The sequence below is a fragment of the Salvelinus fontinalis genome, chromosome 33, assembly GCF_029448725.1.
Source record: "Salvelinus fontinalis isolate EN_2023a chromosome 33, ASM2944872v1, whole genome shotgun sequence".
Lineage (NCBI taxonomy): Eukaryota > Metazoa > Chordata > Actinopteri > Salmoniformes > Salmonidae > Salvelinus > Salvelinus fontinalis.
The window spans coordinates 2,668,055-2,679,111 of NC_074697.1; positions in this window are offsets into that span (position 1 = coordinate 2,668,055).

Here is an 11,057-nt window from a genome sequence, read left to right on the forward strand (position 1 = left end):
ATAGAGGAGGGAGAGGGGATAGGATAGAGGAGGGAGAGGGGATAGAGGAGGGATAGGGGATAGGATAGAGGAGGGAGAGGGGATAGAGGAGGGAGAGGGGATAGAGGAGGGAGAGGAGATAGAGGAGGGAGAGGGGATAGAGGAGGGAGAGGGGATAGAGGAGGGAGAGGGGATAGAGGAGGGAGAGGGGATAGAGGATAGAGGAGGGAGAGGGGATAGAGGAGGGAGAGGGGATAGAGGAGGGAGAGGGGATAGAGGAGGGAGAGGGGAGAGGGGATAGAGGAGGGAGAGGGGATAGAGGATAGAGGAGGGAGAGGGGATAGAGGAGGGAGAGGGGATAGAGGATAGAGGATGGAGAGGGGATAGGATAGAGGAGGGAGAGGGGATAAGATAGAGGAGGGAGAGGGGATAGAGGGTAGAGGAGGGTGAGAGAATAGAGGAGGGAGAGGGGATAGAGGAGGGAGAGGGGATAGAGGAGGGAGAGGGGATAGAGGAGGGAGAGGGGATAGAGGATAGAGGAGGGAGAGGGGATAGAGGAGGGAGAGGGGATAGAGGAGGGAGAGGGGATAGAGGAGGGAGAGGGGAGAGGGGATAGAGGAGGGAGAGGGGATAGAGGATAGAGGAGGGAGAGGGGATAGAGGAGGGAGAGGGGATAGAGGATAGAGGATGGAGAGGGGATAGGATAGAGGAGGGAGAGGGGATAAGATAGAGGAGGGAGAGGGGATAGAGGGTAGAGGAGGGTGAGAGAATAGAGGAGGGAGAGGGGATAGAGGAGGGAGAGGGGATAGAGGAGGGAGAGGGGATAGGATAGAGGAGGGAGAGGGGATAGAGGAGGGAGAGGGGATAGGGGATAGAGGAGGGAGAGGGGATAGAGGAGGGAGAGGGGATAGGATAGAGGAGGGAGAGGGGATAGGATAGAGGAGGGAGAGGGGATAAGTTATAGGAGAGAGGGGATAGGATAGAGGATAGAGGAGGGAGAGGGGATAGGGGATAGAGGAGGGAGAGGGGATAGAGGAGGGAGAGGAGATAGAGGAGGGAGAGGAGATAGAGGAGGGAGAGGGGATAGGATAGAGGAGGGAGAGGGGATAGAGGATAGAGGAGGGAGAGGAGATAGAGGAGGGAGAGGGGATAGAGGAGGGAGAGGGGATAGAGGAGGGAGAGGGGATAGAGGAGGGAGATGGGGATAGAGGAGGGAGAGGGGATAGAGGAGGGAGAGGGGATAGAGGATAGAGGAGGGAGAGGGGATAGAGGAGGGAGAGGGGATAGAGGAGGGAGAGGGGATAGAGGAGGGAGAGGGGATAGAGGAGGGAGAGGGGATAGAGGAGGGAGAGGGGATAGAGGATAGAGGAGGGAGAGGGGATAGAGGAGGGAGAGGGGATAGAGGATAGAGGAGGGAGAGGGGATAGAGGAGGGAGAGGGGATAGAGGATAGAGGATGGAGAGGGGATAGGATAGAGGAGGGAGAGGGGATAAGATAGAGGAGGGAGAGGGGATAGAGGGTAGAGGAGGGTGAGAGAATAGAGGAGGGAGAGGGGATAGAGGAGGGAGAGGGGATAGAGGAGGGAGAGGGGATAGGATAGAGGAGGGAGAGGGGATAGAGGAGGGAGAGGTGATAGGATAGAGGAGGTAGAGGGGATAGAGGATAGAGGAGGGAGAGGGGATAGAGGGTAGAGGAGGGAGAGAGAATAGAGGAGGGAGAGGGGATAGAAGATAGAGAGGGGATAGAGGAGGGAGAGGGGTTAGGATAGAGGAGGGAGAGGGGATAGGGGATAGAGGAGGGAGAGGGGATAGAGGATAGAGGAGGGAGAGGGGATAGAGGAGGGATAGGGGATAGGATAGAGGAGGGAGAGGGGATAGAGGAGGGAGAGGGGATAGAGGAGGGAGAGGGGATAGAGGAGGGAGAGGGGATAGAGGGGATAGAGGAGGGAGAGGGGATAGAGGAGGGAGAGGGGATAGAGGAGGGAGAGGGGATAGAAGAGGTAGAGGGGATAGGATAGAGGAGGGAGAGGGGATAGAGGAGGGAGAGGAGATAGAGGAGGGAGAGGGGATAGAACAGGGAGAGGGGATAGAGGAGGGAGAGGGGATAGGGGATAGAGGAGGGAGAGGGGATAGAGGAGGGAGAGGGGATAGGATAGAGGAGGGAGAGGGGATAGGATAGAGGAGGGAGAGGGGATAAGTTATAGGAGAGAGGGGATAGGATAGAGGATAGAGGAGGGAGAGGGGATAGGGGATAGAGGAGGGAGAGGGGATAGAGGAGGGAGAGGGGATAGAGGATAGAGGAGGGAGAGGGGATAGAGGAAGGAGAGGGGATAGGATAGAGGGGGGAGAGGGGATAGAGGAGGGAGAAGGGATAGGATAGAGGAGGGAGAGGGGATAAGCGATAGAGGAGGTAGAGGGGAGAGGGGATAGAGGAGGGAGAGGGGATAGGATAGAGGAGGGAGAGGGGATAGGGGATAGAGGAGGGAGAGGGGATAGAGGAGGGAGAGGGGATAGGATAGAGGAGGGAGAGGGGATAGGATAGAGGAGGGAGAGGGGATAAGTTATAGGAGAGAGGGGATAGGATAGAGGACAGAGGAGGGAGAGGGGATAGAGGAGGGAGAGGGGATAGAGGAGGGAGAGGGGATAGAGGAGGGAGAGGGGATAGAGGAGGGAGAGGGGAGAGGGGATAGAGGAGGGAGAGGGGATAGAGGAGGGAGAGGGGATAGAGGAGGGAGAGGGGATAGAGGATAGAGGAGGGAGAGGGGATAGAGGAGGGAGAGGGGATAGAGGAGGGAGAGGGGATAGAGTATGGAGAGGGGATAGAGGATAGAGGAGGGAGAGGGGATAGAGGAGGGAGAGGGGATAGAGGAGGGAGAGGGGATAGAGGAGGAAGAGGGGATAGAGGAGGGAGAGGGGATAGGATAGAGGAGGGAGAGGGGATAGAGGATAGAGGAGGGAGAGGGGATAGAGGATAGAGGAGGGAGAGGGGATAGAGGAGGGAGAGGGGATAGAGGAGGGAGAGGGGATAGAGGAGGGAGAGGGGATAGAGGAGGGAGAGGGGAGAGGGGATAGAGGAGGGAGAGGGGATAGAGGATAGTGGAGGGAGAGGGGCACTGAGTGTGTAATACAGCATGGTAGGACATGCTGAATTCCTGCAACATCAGTCTTGTGTGTGTGTGTGTGCGTGTGCGTTTGCACGTGTGTGTGAGTGTGTTTGTTTGCGTACTTGTTTGCCTAGCTGGAGGGAGGGGGAGAGGGAGAGGTCGTGGAAACATTTAATTTATTATTGGGTCACCGTCCTCATCAAAAACCTGTCTGGGCCCTATCTCCCCAGCTGCTTGTTCAGTACTCGCTGTTTTGCTCTGTGATGTTTCAGGCCCTCTCTCGTCTCGGCGTGGTCTCAAGGGGTGCTGTTAAGACAAGCGTATGCACACATGAGTCAGCGTGCTTGGCTGGGTGCTGTACGAGCTGTGTCCTGCCTCATGGGTAGAGGAGTTGGATCCATGTCTGGCCTCATCATGCTGGGGACAGGAGTTTTATCCATATCTGGCCTCATCAAGCTGGGGACAGGAGTTTTATCCATATCTGGCCTCATCAAGCTGGGGACAGGAGTTTGATCCACATCTGGCCTCATCAAGCGGGGGACAGGAGTTTGATCCACATCTGACCTCATCAAGTTGGGGACAGGAGTTTGATCAATGTCTGGCCTCATCAAACTGGGGACAGGAGTTTGATCCATATCTGGTCTCATCAAGCTGGGGACAGGAGTTTGATCCACATCTGGCCTCATCAAGCTGGGGACAGGAGTTTGATCCATATCTGGCCTCATCAAGCTGGGGACAGGAGTTTGATCCACATCTGGCCTCATCAAGCTGGGGACAGGAGTTTGATCCACATCTGGCCTCATCAAGCTGGGGACAGGAGTTTGATCCATGTATGTCTGGCCCCATAATTTTATCATAAATCTTGCCCTGGAGGCAGCTCTGCAGAGTGGTCACTAGCTGGCACAGCCACAAAGTCATAAAATGGTAGACCTCCACCCTAATCTTAATCTTAACCCTAACCTTAACCACACTGCTAACCCTAATGCCTAACCTTAACTTACATTATTAGGATATAGACAATTTGGACTTTGCAGCTTGTCCATCTAGCGGAAATTGTGACGGTGACTGAGGGTTGGCTGCGTTCCAACTGGGACCCTATTCCGTTTATACTACGTTTTGACCAGAACCCGTAGGTTTCTAGGGCTTTCCTACAACCCACACGGCTTGGGACTGCATATGTCTCCAAAATGGCACCCTATTCTATTGAATGTGCACCAGGGCCCACCGGGGCCCACCGGGGGTCTTTGGTCAAAGCAGATCAAAATTAGTGCACTACAAAGGGAGAAAAGGGTGTCAGTTGGGACATAACCTCAAGGTGGCTGGACGGCAAAGAGTTCCTTCAGGCAAAACTAGATGAAATCCTCGGGGTAGTAGTACACTACCCGACCTGGGATCAAATAGTATTGGTTTTCATTCTAAATAGTTTCAGTTGCTCTAGATTGAGCTTGTCTGGTGCAATTTAACAGTATTTTGTCCTTGAACGTTTTGACAGAGTCACCAAAGGTCTCGATGAAGAGTATTAGAATGGTTCAAAGGGACAATGAATAACGATTACCGTGATCTTGTCTAACCCCGATAAAGCTACGTTACCAGTTGAAATTGAACAAGGGTGAATATGACAACGTTTTTAAAGGAAACCTCTGAATGTAAATCTGTTTGTTCGCCCAACATCAATCAGTGCCCGACCTCACTAATGTTCTTGTTACTGAATGGAAGCAAGTCCCCGCAGCATTGTTCCAACATCTAATGGAAAGTCTTCCCATAAGAGTGGACCTCAAAAAGAAAAAATACACTACATGACCAAGAGTATGTGGACACCTCATTCCAAAATCATGGGTATGATTTTTTATGACCCATGATTTTGGAATGAGGTGTCCACATACTCTTGGTCATGTAGTGTATTTTTTCTTTTTGAGGTTCTTTGGACCCGTTTTAAACTAGATAGATAACTATGAGGTTCAGAGATATATTTGTGTATATTATGTATATATACCCCCGTCCATCTGGCACTCCAGGCATACTCAGTTAAATGCTCAATGGGTATAAAAGAAAACGAATACTTTTTGAACCCTGGTCAGGAGTAGTGAAATTACCATATCAAGGTCCTTAAAAACAAAATAATACATCAAACAAGATGTACATATACTGTAGTCCTCAGAGGAATTACACATAACAACATTCATTAAAACGCTTCATTCGAATGTCCTCGAATGTCCAAAGTGGCCCTCCATCCAGCTGTGTCATGCTCCATCACCCATAACCATAACCACGACATAAGACCCATGCCATCTGCTAAGCCGTGCCCAGAGAGGGTTATCATTCATCTGACTGGGGCCAACCCCCAGGAGACGACATCCATCCCAATAATGAATGATATTATCTTCCTGTTAGTTGTAGAAGAGGCTATAACCCTAGAAGCTAGCAAAAGGCTAAGAAAACCCACCGACTGTGTCACAGCTGTATTTTCATCTGTATTGCCCTTGATCGTTATACAGAGAGACAATACGGTTTTGTACCCTGGATAGGAAACAATCCCAGCTTCATGTGGGTGGTGGTAGTCCAGCACGGGACAATGCACTACCACATAGCCTACAGCGGCAAAACACCGTTTTATGAAGATATTAGTTACTGCAACATTAGCGTCTCGAACATGATTAGTGGCACGACGGTCTAATCTAATGCCCAGGTCTGTACTGGAGACTACTGACTGACTGGGTCTAATCTAATGACCAGGTCTGTACTGGAGACTACTGACTGACTGACTGACTGGGTCAAATCTAATGACCAGGTCTGTACTGGAGACTACTGACTGACTGGGTCTAATCTAATGCCCAGGTCTGTACTGGAGACTACTGACTGACTGGGTCTAATCTAATGACCAGGTCTGTACTGTAGTAACCTACTGACTGACTGACTGGGTCAAATCTAATGACCAGGTCTGTACTGGAGACTACTGACTGACTGGGTCTAATCTAATGCCCAGGTCTGTACTGGAGACTACTGACTGACTGGGTCTAATCTAATGACCAGGTCTGTACTGGAGACTACTGACTGACTGGGTCTAATCTAATGACCAGGTCTGTACTGGAGACTACTGACTGACTGGGTCTAATCTAATGCCCAGGTCTGTACTGGAGACTACTGACTGACTAGGTCTAATCTAATGACCAGGTCTGTACTGTAGTAACCTACTGACTGACTGACTGGGTCTAATCTAATGACCAGGTCTGTACTGGAGACTACTGACTGGGTCTAATCTAATGACCAGGTCTGTACTGGAGACTACTGACTGACTGGGTCTAATCTAATGACCAGGTCTGTACTGGAGACTACTGACTGACTGGGTCTAATCTAATGACCAGGTCTGTACTGTAGCCTACTGACTGACTAGGTCTAATCTAATGACCAGGTCTGTACTGGAGTCTACTGACTGACTGGGTCTAATCTAATGCCCAGGTCTGTACTGGAGACTACTGACTGACTGGGTCTAATCTAATGCCTAGGTCTGTACTGGAGACTACTGACTGACTGGGTCTAATCTAATGACCAGGTCTGTACTGTAGTAACCTACTGATTGACTGGGTCTACTCTAATGACCAGGTCTGTACTGTGGTCTACTGACTGACTGGGTATAATCTAATGCCCAGGTCTGTACTGGAGACTACTGACTGACTGGGTCTAATCTAATGCCCAGGTCTGTACTGGAGACTACTGACTGACTGGGTCTAATCTAATGCCCAGGTCTGTACTGGAGACTACTGACTGACTGGGTCTAATCTAATGCCTAGGTTTGTACTGTAGTAACCTACTGACTGACTGACTGGGTCTAATCTAATGACCAGGTCTGTACTGGAGACTACTGACTGACTGGGTCTAATCTAATGCCCAGGTCTGTACTGGAGACTACTGACTTACTGGGTCTAATGTAATGACCAGGTCTGTACTGTAGTCTACTGACTGACTGGGTCTAATCTAATGACCAGGTCTGTACTGGAGACTACTGACTGACTGGGTCTAATGTAATGACCAGGTCTGTACTGTAGTCTACTGACTGACTGGGTCTAATCTAATGCCCAGGTCTGTACTGGAGTCTACTGACTGACTGGGTCTAATCTAATGCCCAGGTCTGTACTGGAAACTACTGACTGACTGGGTCTAATGTAATGCCCAGGTCTGTACTGGAGACTACTGACTGACTGGGTCTAATCTAATGCCCAGGTCTGTACTGGAGACTACTGACTGACTGGGTCTAATCTAATGCCTAGGTCTGTACTGTAGTAACCTACTGACTGACTGACTAGGTCTAATCTAATGACCAGGTCTGTACTGTAGTAACCTACTGACTGACTGGGTCTAATCTAATGACCAGGTCTGTACTGTAGCCTACTGACTGACTGGGTCTAATCTAATGACCAGGTCTGTACTGGAGACTACTGACTGACTGGGTCTAATGTAATGACCAGGTCTGTACTGTAGTCTACTGACTGACTGGGTCTAATCTAATGCCCAGGTCTGTACTGGAGTCTACTGACTGACTGGGTCTAATCTAATGCCCAGGTCTGTACTGGAAACTACTGACTGACTGGGTCTAATGTAATGCCCAGGTCTGTACTGGAGACTACTGACTGACTAGGTCTAATCTAATGACCAGGTCTGTACTGTAGTAACCTACTGACTGACTGGGTCTAATCTAATGCCCAGGTCTGTACTGGAAACTACTGACTGACTGGGTCTAATCTAATGCCCAGAACTGTACTGGAGACGACTAATTGACTGGGTCTAATCTAATGACCAGGTCTGTACTGGAGACTACTGACTGACTGACTGACTGGGTCAAATCTAATGACCAGGTCTGTACTGGAGACTACTGACTGACTGGGTCTAATGTAATGACCAGGTCTGTACTGTAGTCTACTGACTGACTGGGTCTAATCTAATGCCCAGGTCTGTACTGGAGTCTACTGACTGACTGGGTCTAATCTAATGCCCAGGTCTGTACTGGAAACTACTGACTGACTGGGTCTAATGTAATGCCCAGGTCTGTACTGGAGACTACTGACTGACTAGGTCTAATCTAATGACCAGGTCTGTACTGTAGTAACCTACTGACTGACTGGGTCTAATCTAATGCCCAGGTCTGTACTGGAAACTACTGACTGACTGGGTCTAATCTAATGCCCAGGTCTGTACTGGAGACGACTAATTGACTGGGTCTAATCTAATGACCAGGTCTGTACTGGAGACTACTGACTGACTGGGTCTAATCTAATGACCAGGTCTGTACTGTAGTAACCTACTGACTGACTGACTGGGTCTAATCTAATGACCAGGTCTGTACTGGAAAGCTATCGCTTTCTCCTCAGAAAGTAAAGAAACCACCAACAGCTTTCAGAGGCTGAAACCTCTGACAGGGCACAATCAGCAGTCATATGTCCCAAAAGGCACCCTATTCCCTACATAATGGCACCCTATTCCCTACCTAATGGCACCCTATTCCCTACATAATGCACCCTATTCCCTACATAATGGCACCCTATTGCCTACATAATGCACCCTATTCCCTACATAATGCACCCTATTCCCTACATAATGGCACCCTATTCCCTACATAATGCACCATATTCCCTACATAATGCACCCTATTCCCTACATAATGGCACCATATTCCCTACATAATGGCACCCTATTGCCTACATAATGGCACCCTATTCCCTACATAATGGCACCCTATTGCCTACATAATGGCACCCTATTGCCTACATAATGGCACCCTATTCCCTACATAATGGCACCCTATTGCCTACATAGTGGACCCTATTCCCTACATAATGGCACCCTATTGCCTACATAATGGCACCCTATTCCCTACATAATGCACCCTATTGCCTACATAATGGCACCCTATTCCCTACATAATGCACCCTATTCCCTACATAATGGCACCCTATTCCCTACATAATGGCACCCTATTGCCTACATAATGGCACCCTATTCCCTACATAATGGCACCCTATTGCCTACATAATGGCACCCTATTGCCTACATAATGCACCCTATTCCCTACATAATGGCACCCTATTCCCTGCATAATGGCACCCTATTGCCTACATAGTGGACCCTATTCCCTACATAATGGCACCCTATTGCCTACATAATGGCACCCTATTGCCTACATAATGCACCCTATTCCCTACATAATGCACCCTATTCCCTACATAATGGCACCCTATTGCCTACATAATGCACCTTATTGCCTACATAATGCACCCTATTCCCTACATAATGCACCCTATTCCCTACATAATGGCACCCTATTGCCTACATAATGCACCCTATTCCCTACATAATGGCACCCTATTCCCTACATAATGCACCCTATTCCCTACATAATGCACCCTATTGCTTACATAATGCACCCTATTCCCTACCTAATGCACCCTATTGCCTACATAGTGCACCCTATTCCCTACATAATGCACCCTGTTCCCTACATAATGGCACCCTATTGCCTACATAGTGCACCCTATTCCCTACATAATGGCACCCTATTGCCTACATAGTGGAAAATACCCCAGGGGTCCTGGTCAAAAGCAGTGCATTACATAGGCAATCGGGTTCCATTCGGGACGAAGCCTAGGTCTTTACGGCCGTGAGTCTATGGGAGTCTAAGGCCTTGATTGGGCTCGGGTTTCGCCACATCGGCACCAGCCGCGACCCAGGGCTCCCTGGGGGTAGAACAGAGTGGGGAGGAAATACAATCGAGTCTCAGGGCCAGTTAGAGACTGAATGCATTAAGGTTGCATCCTAAATGGCACCCTTTTCTGTATATAGTGCACTACTTTATAACAGGGCTGGCACCCTATTCCCTATATCGTCCACTATATAGTGCAGTGTACCACTGTTGAAAAGGAGGTTCTGGATCATTTGCATACCATTTGTTCTGCATTACATTAAAAGAAGGCGGAAAGAATGTTTCCCAGGTCCCCTCCCCTACACACACACACACACACACACACACACACACACACACACACACACACACACACACACACACACACACACACACACACACACACACACACACACACACACACACACACACACACACACACACACACACACACACACACACACACACACACACACACACACACACACACACACACACACACACACACCTTACCCAGGTCATTCCACTGTTTCAGTTCAGATGGGGAAAAGGAGTCTACGGTACCTGCTGACTGAACTGATGTATGGTTCCTTTTCCCTCAACGGCCCGTTGTGTTATACATTGGAAGCTGAGTATGTGTGGGGACAAGATAGAGGCGTGTAGAGAGATATGTAGCTTGCTTGATGTCTATTCTATAAAACTATTGTAAAACCATTGTGTAACATTCATTCCCAGGGAGGTGAGGGGCAGCCTACTGTACTGCCGATGTACCCTGTGTTAAAGACATTTACAGTAGTACTATCACACCCAGGGAGGTGAGGGGCAGCCTACTGTACTGCCGATGTACCCTGTGTTAAAGACATTTACAGTAGTACTATCACACCCAGGGAGGTGAGGGGCAGCCTACTGTACTGCCGATGTACCCTGTGTTAAAGACATTTACAGTAGTACTATCACACCCAGGGAGGTGAGGGGCAGCCTACTGTACTGCCGATGTACCCTGTGTTAAAGACATTTACAGTAGTACTATCACACCCAGGGAGGTGAGGGGCAGCCTACTGTACTGCCGATGTACCCTGTGTTAAAGACATTTACAGTAGTACTATCACACCCAGGGAGGTGAGGGGCAGCCTACTGTACTGCCGATGTACCCTGTGTTAAAGACATTTACAGTAGTACTATCACACCCAGGGAGGTGAGGGGCAGCCTACTGTACTGCCGATGTACCCTGTGTTAAAGACATTTACAGTAGTACTATCACACCCAGGGAGGTGAGGGGCAGCCTACTGTACTGTCGATGTACCC